This window comes from Oncorhynchus nerka, linkage group LG4 (assembly GCF_034236695.1).
Source record: "Oncorhynchus nerka isolate Pitt River linkage group LG4, Oner_Uvic_2.0, whole genome shotgun sequence".
NCBI classification, from domain to species: Eukaryota; Metazoa; Chordata; class Actinopteri; order Salmoniformes; family Salmonidae; genus Oncorhynchus; species Oncorhynchus nerka.
In genome coordinates this window covers 62,187,693-62,197,094 of record NC_088399.1, presented here as the reverse complement: position 1 = coordinate 62,197,094, position 9,402 = coordinate 62,187,693, and positions in this window count along the sequence as shown.

The following is a 9,402-nucleotide window of genomic DNA, read 5'->3' as shown; positions in this document are numbered from 1 at the left end:
CATCTCTGGTACACATCATGGCCATTAATATGGAGTTGTTCCCGCCTTTGCTGCTATAACAGTCTCCACTCATCTGGGAAGGCTTTCCACTAGATGTTTGAACATTACTGCGGGGACTTGATCCCATTCAGCAACAAGAGCATTAGTGAGGTCGGGCACTGATGTTGGGCGATTTAGGCCTAGCTCGGTGTTCCAATTCATCCCAAATATGTGTTCAATGGGGTTGAGGTCAGGGCTCTGTGCAGGCCAGTTAACTTCTTAGTGATCCCTTCACGCGACAATCCCGTTGACGGGATTGATTTGACAACACCCAGTGAAATAGCAGGCGCCAAATTCAAAAACAGAAATACTCATAATAATAATTAATAAATCATACAAGTGTTATACATCGGATTAAAGATGAACTTGTTGTTAATCCAGCCACAGTGTCAGATTTCAAAAAGGCTTTACAGCGAAAGCAAACCATGCTATTATCTGAGGACAGCACCCCATCAAACATTTAATAAATTACCTGTAATCTTGATCCAAACATTTCAAACAACTTTCCTAATACAACTTTAGGTATTTTTTTAACATAAATAATCGATCAAATTTAAGACGGAATAAACTGTGTTCAATTGCAGATAAAAACAAAGTGGAGCGAGCTTTCAGGTCGCGCGCCCCAACCTCAACAGTACACTTCACTCGACCCTCGTTCTGAACTGCCCTACGTCTTCATTTCTCAAAGGAAAAACCTCAACCAATTTCTAAAGACTGTTGACATCTAGTGGAAGCGATAGGAACTGCAAGCAAGTGCCTTAGAAATCTAGTTCCCCATAGAAAACACATTGAAAAGAGAGTGACCTCAAAAAACAAAATTCCTGGATGGTTTGTCCTTGGGGTTTCGCTTGCCAAATAAGTTCTGTTATACTCACAGACATAATTCTAACAGTTTTAGAAACTTCCCAGTGGTTTCTATCCAAATCTACCAATTATATGCAGATCCTAGCTTCTTTGTCTGAGTAGCAGGCAGTTTACTTTGGGCACACTTTTCATCCGGACGTGAAAATAGTGCCCCCTAGCCTTTATTAAGTTCTTCCACACCGATCTCTAAAAAACATTTCTGTATGGACCTCACTTTGTGCACAGGAGTATTGTCATGCTGAAACACGAAGGGGTCTTCGCCAAACTGTTGCCACAAAGTTGGAAGCACAGCATCGTCTAGAATGTTATTGTAAGCTGTAGCATTAAGATTTCCCTTCACTGGATCTTAGGGGCCTAGCCCGAACCAGGAAAAACAGCCCAGACCATTATTCATCCTCCACCAAACTTTACAGTGACACTATGCATTCGGGCAGGTAGTGTTCTTTTGGTGTCCATCGAACTACTAGATGGTGAAGCGTGATTCATTACTCCAGAGAACGAGTTTCCACTGCGCTTTACACCACTCCAGCCAAAGCTTGGCATTGCGTATGGTAGTCTTAGGCTTGTGTGTGGTTGCTCGGCCATGGACAATACTTTCATGAAACTCCCGGCGAACAGTTCTTGTGCTGACTTAGCTTCCAGAGGAAGTTTGGAACTCGGTAGTGAGTGTTGCAACTGAGGACAGACCATTTTTTTCGCGCTACGCTCTTCAGCACTCAGTGGCCCATTCTGTGAGCCTGTGTGTTCTATCACTTCCCTTGTTGCCCCTAGATGTTTCGAATTCACAATACGAGCACTTACAATTGGCCGGGGCAGCTCTAGCAGGGCAGAAACTTGACAAATGTACTTGTTGGAACGTCACTGAGCTTTTCAGTACAGGCTATTCTACTGCCAACGTTTGTCTATGGAGATTGCATGGTGGTGTGCTCAATTTTATACACTTGTCAGCAATGGTGTGGCTGAAATAGCCGTATCCATTCATTTGAAGAGTTGTCCACATACTTTTGTTCATCATAAGATGCAAACGTACATACAGAATGATTCATGAGCAGCAAATACAGTTACGTTTACAGAAATGACCTAAAATGCAACGTTTTTCTATATTAAATTAGGTGATGGATGCATCATTCATCAAATGATTCAGTGTACTGCAGGAGGAGCCTTGTAATGATAATATAACAGCCCAAAAGTTAGGTGATAGTCATCAAACAGTGGTTTATGACTCACTATTTCTACCCCAGTTTCAAGAAGCAAAGTTAGTTCAATCCATACCTGAACCTACTGAAACGTGTTTAAATTATACACAAAGATGATTTTCCTCCATATTAAAAACCATTAGAAGGTGTGTGTGTCTATAGTTGTTTCTGTACGTACTGTTTAGAAAGCAAATGACCTAGATGCACAGATGATGGAGGGGTTTTGCCATCGGCAGCACATCAACACAGAATGATGATAAAGGAAGAGATCGAGTTCACGGACAAACCAGAACCACATACTGAAATGCATGAATTTACAGCTTTGGGGTACATGTGGCATTAATTAAATGATGGGTTGATTAGGGAGATTCTGTAAGACTATAACAATGCAGAGTGAACAAAACGTATGGGTTAAACAACAAGAGAGTAACCTCGGATATTAGTTGCACTTCTCCACATTGTGCACAAAGAGACACACATACATGCAGAAGCACACACTTTTCTTATCTTTGGTCTGAATCCTGAAATGTCCCCTGATTTGCACACTGGTTGTAAAGTGTATTGTCAGTAAAGAAGAACTGTGCGGCAAAAGTTGAGGAGAGGCAAGTAGCTCGGGAATACTTACTGTGTATGCGCGTGTGTACACGAGTGCGTATTTGCGTGTGTGCATGAAATCATAAAGCAGAACCATTGCATTGATATCTGCAAAACTAAATGCACAGCACCCTGGTTTTAAGCAAACTGCCTTCATGGTCATTAACCAATTGCTGCTGAAGGGATAAGAAAATGTGTTGTATCTGGAGCATCATAGAAAGCAGAAGCAAAGTCAGTGCATTTATTAACTGATGAATGTGGAGGTCTGTCTGATTGTAGCGCTTCCTCTGTCTTCTAGGCTAAGATCAATTCCATCTGTTTATTATCATCTACCACTTGTGAGACCAGCAGCGCGCGAGAGAGAGAGGCATGCCAAGTTAAGAAACCTGACCAAATCGGATTTGAAAAAAATCGGATTTAAAATAAAATGTTGAGTTATTAACAGCTTTTTAGTAGTCTCTACCTGAACACAGTTGATGCACGCTAGGAATATTTGCATACTTTGCTGAGGTAAATCGTCTCAAGGCTATTGATTTGGGCATAGCTGGCATTGTACCGAGTAGCCTACATTTCTGTGTAAACATGAAATAAATAACTCTTATTTCAATGCAATATTGTTTTCAAAAAAACATGTAGGATAATTACAGTATGTGCATTTCGATATGTAGGCTAATATTGTGAAAATGAATACTATGCTAATTATGTACCTGGACCTGCTCTGCAGACTTAACACGCACATCCCTCTTTTTATCATGCAAATATAAAATAACTTTCGGGAAGCATATCATATAGATATTTGACACAAACTTTACTCTGCTTATGTTTGATCTGTACTGTAATCTGAATTTCGGCAGTAGTTACGGTGGACGGACTCTTTATGCGAGGCATGTGCAAGAGACGTGAGAATGAATGGTGTTTATTGCGAGGATGAACGTTGAGGGATGCGGCGGGAGTTGGAGGGGGGGGTGCAGTGAGTGAAAAAGCTGTTTTTGAATAAAAGGTCAAATCAGACGTTTAATTCCTTAATTATGTCATCCATTATAATAAACATTATTGTATAAATGAATAGGCTATGATTTTTTAAACGATTATTGGATCATTTATCAAGGTTTATTAGGGAAGGGGGTTATAGCCTATGAACGTAATGCCAGTCTCAAGTGGATTTATTAGGCATACATGAACCATCTTAAGACGGTATGAAGGTCAACCATTTTGGTCCTGGAGTTGTTACACCATGCCTTGCAGTGCTGTGATATGATACTGTCTAAACTAATGAATTTGAAGTATTCATCTGCACTGTATGCCAATGTTTGTTAGCTAGCCTGACAGTTTTAGAGACATAACTTTTTCTAATTAACTGCCAATATGCCAACATTCCATTTAAAACAATGCAGCCAATCCACAGCCAGACACTGGATGAAATCAGTTGATGATAGGACATAGACAAGTTGTAACTGCAACAACTATCATATTGTATCATACAATAGCACCCAGAGTTTTACAAGAAAATAGAAATTGAGACATTTATGGTCTGTTTGCATGTATGTTACAGGCTATTTATACAGAAAATTAGTAAAAACCTGTATGAACTGAATCTATAATTATATGAAAATATTGTATCTTAACAATCATTCTAATACACAATATCTGATCTATCACATGCCTTACTTTGATGTTCCTGCATAAGTCAATTTAGGATTATGCCTCTACTGACATTCATTCCAATTAGAACAATGGCTGCCATTTTCACCCCATTCTGGCCCCTCTAGTAATTTAATAGGATCTCTATGCATCCACCTCATTTTCGAACATTGCTATGGACAAAGCCAAACAACAGAGTAAATCATTTGAAAGAGTCAATTTATAGAGTATACAAGCCAAGTAAACAATTATAAATGTGAGTGTACAGGTGTAATTTTCTATGTATTTCGTTCAAGTTCGCTAACGCTAACTTCAGCTAGACTTACTAGTAGGCTAGTTCTGTTGTGATAATTAGTTGTGTTGTGTCAGAGTTAAGGCCTGAGCCATCCACCAAGTCAATAACTATAACGATAACTCTAATGATAAACTATAGGCTACATAACTATAAAACGTTGGAGGAAGGAACGTTTGGAGGAAAGCTTCTGATGTATCGTTCAACAGCCCTACACCTGTCAATCAACTGATCAATGCATCCTAACGCACATCTTCTCTAACACACAGATACTGAGATACTGGTGCAGACCGTTCAGTGCTCTCAGGGTGTCTTCATTGTCATAGTGACAACTGCAAATAATACTTAAATGTACATGTAGGCCTATATGAAAATATAGTAACTCGTATTTAAATGTAGCAATTCAACAACAGACGCCCATTAGCCAGCGCATCTTTTACAGGATGTATTGGCCTCGTTGCTCAAGTGGTTTGCAAGTGATTTCCGACGTGCATTTTCTATGCTGTAGGCCTGTTATACGTTCAGCAATTAGCAAGAGCAAAGCCTGCTTCTTTCCCCGAACAGGCTGTTAGGCCTAGTATTAAAACATATATTAATAAATGTCCTATATCGTTTGTAGCCGATAGCTTTTCCTGGGATTTCACGAGAAGAGGAATTGCCTATTGTGGAGAGGCTTGCGTAGTCTATCGCCTGTTGCGCACGGTAGCAGCTGGAAGAGAGAGGCTAATGATGTGACCCCGAGGGAAAAAGCGAAATATTAGCTACATATTAGGCTATTCATTGGTTAAATATTAGGACTATAAGCTAAATATTTACCTGGCAAAGTGCAAGAAAAATAAATTAACAAAATTGCACTCTGTGGTCCCTGGGCACGCCAAGCTTCACTAATTGATAAGGCCTACGTTTTTTGACAATTATTATCAAGTGAATACACAATTATTGTTCATAGGCTGTAAACTGCAGTGATGTATTGGGTCATTTTAATAACCACGCACACATCCTGTTTTGTTTCATGATGAAAAGCTGCATAGGCCAACAGTCTAGGCCTCATTATGCAACCATTTGGATCAGTTTGGGTCTTTCCTCCTTAGTTTAGAAGGTCCCGAAAGGTACATTAGCAGGCCACTCATGGTGAAGGTCTATTTTGTCAGGATGTAACCCGGTGTTAAGATAGGCCTACTATAGGAACATATAGGTTTCTCCTTTCCAACTCTCAGCCCGTTAATGCTGGAGCCTATTTTACATTCAGCAAGCAAGAACAAGCTTGCATCTCTCCTCCTATAGGCTAGTAGGCTAAATAAATCGAAATAAGGGTCCAACAAGCTTTTGTAGTGTGATCTTTTCCTGGAACTCCACAAGATCTAAAAGGAATAACCATGGCAGCCGGGGAGGCCAGGTGCATAATTGCACTACAGAACAATGAAGACAGACAGGCTGGGAGATAACATGTAGCCTATGTTAGAAGCGTATGCATATTAGCCCATTATTCATCAACTCAATGTTAGGCTTCATACCGCAGTGAATATATCCAGTCAATTTACAAAGAGAACGAAATGAAGTTGATCATAGGTAGTTCATGTGAGTACAAAACTCTAGGCTGTAAACTGCAGTGCCTATGTTGTTTGAATAACCGCTCAAAAGCCTGGCGTTTTGAATGCATGTTCATTTCGAATGAACTGCATCTAGCCTGCCTGATTGGGCAACCATTTGCATCAGCAGTGGAGTACAGTACTCAAGTAAAAATACTTTAAAGTACTAATTTAAGTAGTTTTTTTGGGGTATCTGTACTTTACTATTTATATTTTTGACGACTTTTACTTTCATTTCACTACATTCCTAAAGAAAATAATGTACATTTTACGCCATACATTTCCCTTGACACCCAAAAGTACTCATTATATTTTGCATTCTTAGCAGGACAGGAAATTGGTCTAATTCACGCACTTATCAACAGAACAAATGGTCATCCCTACTGCCTCTGATCTGGCAACTAACTAAACACAAATGCATAGTTTTGGAGTGTGCCCCTGGTTATCCATACATTTTCAAAACAAGAAAATGGTGCCTTCTGCTTTGCTTTATTTAAGGAATTTGAAATTATTTATAATTTTACATTGACTTTTAATACTTAAGTATTTTTAGAACCAAATACTTTTAGACTTTACTCAAGTAGTATTTTACTGGGTGACTTTCACTTTCAGTTGCAGCGATGAGACAAGACTGTAACTAGTACCAATTGGATACCATGAAATTAGGAACAATTATAATTTTTCTTTATCCTTTTTATAGTTAAGGAAACTAAGCAGCACATTCTCCCATAAAAAAATGAAGACATCAAGAATATTAACAATTATGAATATCACTATGAATATGTTTCCATAATTTCTATACATGTAGACAATGCCAAAATAAATGCAAAACAGTTTCTGGATGCTCAACACAAAACGTACAGTTAATATTAATGTATTTATTTTGTTTCTTTAGGTAATGATTCGCAGGGTAATACTTATGGATCATTCTGTAAGAAACCTATTTTGACCTTGTTAACAAGCAGGTATTTGTGTGGTAATAACCAGACATTTTCCAACAAATATCATTGATGAATGTATTCCAGTAAGTTGTGAAATAAGGAATGGAAATAATGTCCCCTTGAAATAAAGTATGTATAGATCTGTTGCTCTGAGGGAGCAAGGAGAAACACATTTCTCCTATTGGAGAATCAACTGGACTAAGCGAGGGAAGGTCAAGAAGGTGAAGTCTGGTTACACCTCTAAACAACATGAGAGTTCAAGATGGAATAGCATCAAAGACTATGGTGAACTCTCTAGGTGTAACAGGGATATTGTAGAGAGATAAAAATAAAATAAATCCTCAGAATTGAGTAACAATCCTTCTGCATTAAACAGTTGACTCACAAACAGGCTATAATTATTTAAAAAATAAATACTTTTTCTTAAAAAATAAATACTTTTTTTCTATACAAAATATCCTTATTGTTCCAAATGAAATACCTATGCAGGGGAAAAAAACATGTTTATATATTAACGACCACTCTAAGAATACTTCTCTATGAAAAGCAGGTCATTTGTAGGAATCTTATCAATGTTATAGTTACAAAGTAACATAACAATGAAGCCACCAAAACGGGAGAAGATATAATGAGGGATGAAATTCCAAATTGAAGTTGGATTCTTTAAGAAGTGTTTAGCCCAATTCATCTTAAAAGTATTATTCAAAGTTGGAAAACCTACAAAATTGTGACCACCATATTCATTTGTGTTCATAACGACATATTTCCTAATGTAATGTGTATGACTTTTCCAGATGAAGTTGAAAAGCATCTGGTCAACCGCTTTACCTATTTTGTTGTCAAGATGTAGGGACTGGGCTACATAAGTAAGTCTGGAGATACCTTCAGCTTTAGAAAGCAATACTACCTACTCTACCTTTCAAGGATAAATCCCTCTGCAACCAACCAATGATTCAACTTCTTTTATTTTTTTTCAATAATAGGTATGAAATTGATGTTGTTGAAATTGAAATTGTTGATCCTTAGATATGGTAAACCCAAGGTATGTTACTTATTCATTGACTGGAATATTGCATATAGAAGGTATCACACAGTCTTTAACAGCAAACAATTCACACTTATTAAAGTTTAGGCAAAGACAAGAAGAAAATATTTATCACATCGACTGCTCTAGAAATCTGGTCAGCATCTTTCAAAAAGAGGATTGTGTCATCTGCAAGCTGACTTATGATAATATCTGTCAGCATTAGAGATCCCTTTTATATCGCTGGATTTAACAAAACTTGTAAGAAGTTGGGTTACAAGCAGGAAGAGGTAAGGCGAACTTGGTCAACCTTGCCTAATTCCTCTTTTCAAAACAAATCTAGGAGAAGTGCCATGCTTAAATTTAATGGAACTGTTCCCATTCATATAAAGTTTTAATAGTACTACAAAATAATTCCCCAAGGGTAGGTGAAGTTATGAGGGTGAAAGGCACCAAATTATTACAGTGAGGCACATGGGCTACGAACAGCTTACTACACAAAGTACACTTAGTATTACGTTCTTAGCTACAGTATACATATCTCCCTGGCATGTTACATTTTTGGACGCACCTTGTTGTGCTGTGCTCACTTGAACTGGAAGGTGGCTCGGCTGTTCTTGTGGGCCATGTTTGTCATCAAACTTTGGCATCAAAGTCTGGCATTCTCTGGATTTATGATGCTTTCAGAACTTATTGAAGTCTGAGATTTCCCAGTTCCGAGTTTCCAGTTGTTTTGAACAAGGCATAAATCATGCTGGATTGACAGCATGGCCAATGTATTCAACTTTTTCTGGCCCATTGTGTTGAATGTTTATCTTTTTAAACTTGGAAAAGAAACCTTTAAACACAGACCTGGACCACACACCCATTCCACTGAATAGCAGGCTAGTGATTGCTTTGCAACGCTTGCAGTTAGCCACTGATTCCTTCCAAACCACTCATTGTTGAATTTGTGATTTCCAACTCCCTGTGTAATGTTTATGTCCAATGAGCACCAATATGTTTTCTTTATACTTTCTCTTCATATGGATTGAAAAGGATTTGCCAGTAGATTGTCGACGTGATGCATGACTTGTCTAGTTTGCTAGCTAAGATTTTGAAAGTATGATGTTGACATGATCAGACCAATCAAAGCTATGGTAGATATAACATGATTTGACTTAATTTTATCTGTGGCCAATGACCTTGAGCCTTCTTGGATGGGCATTTCTAATGTAACTCT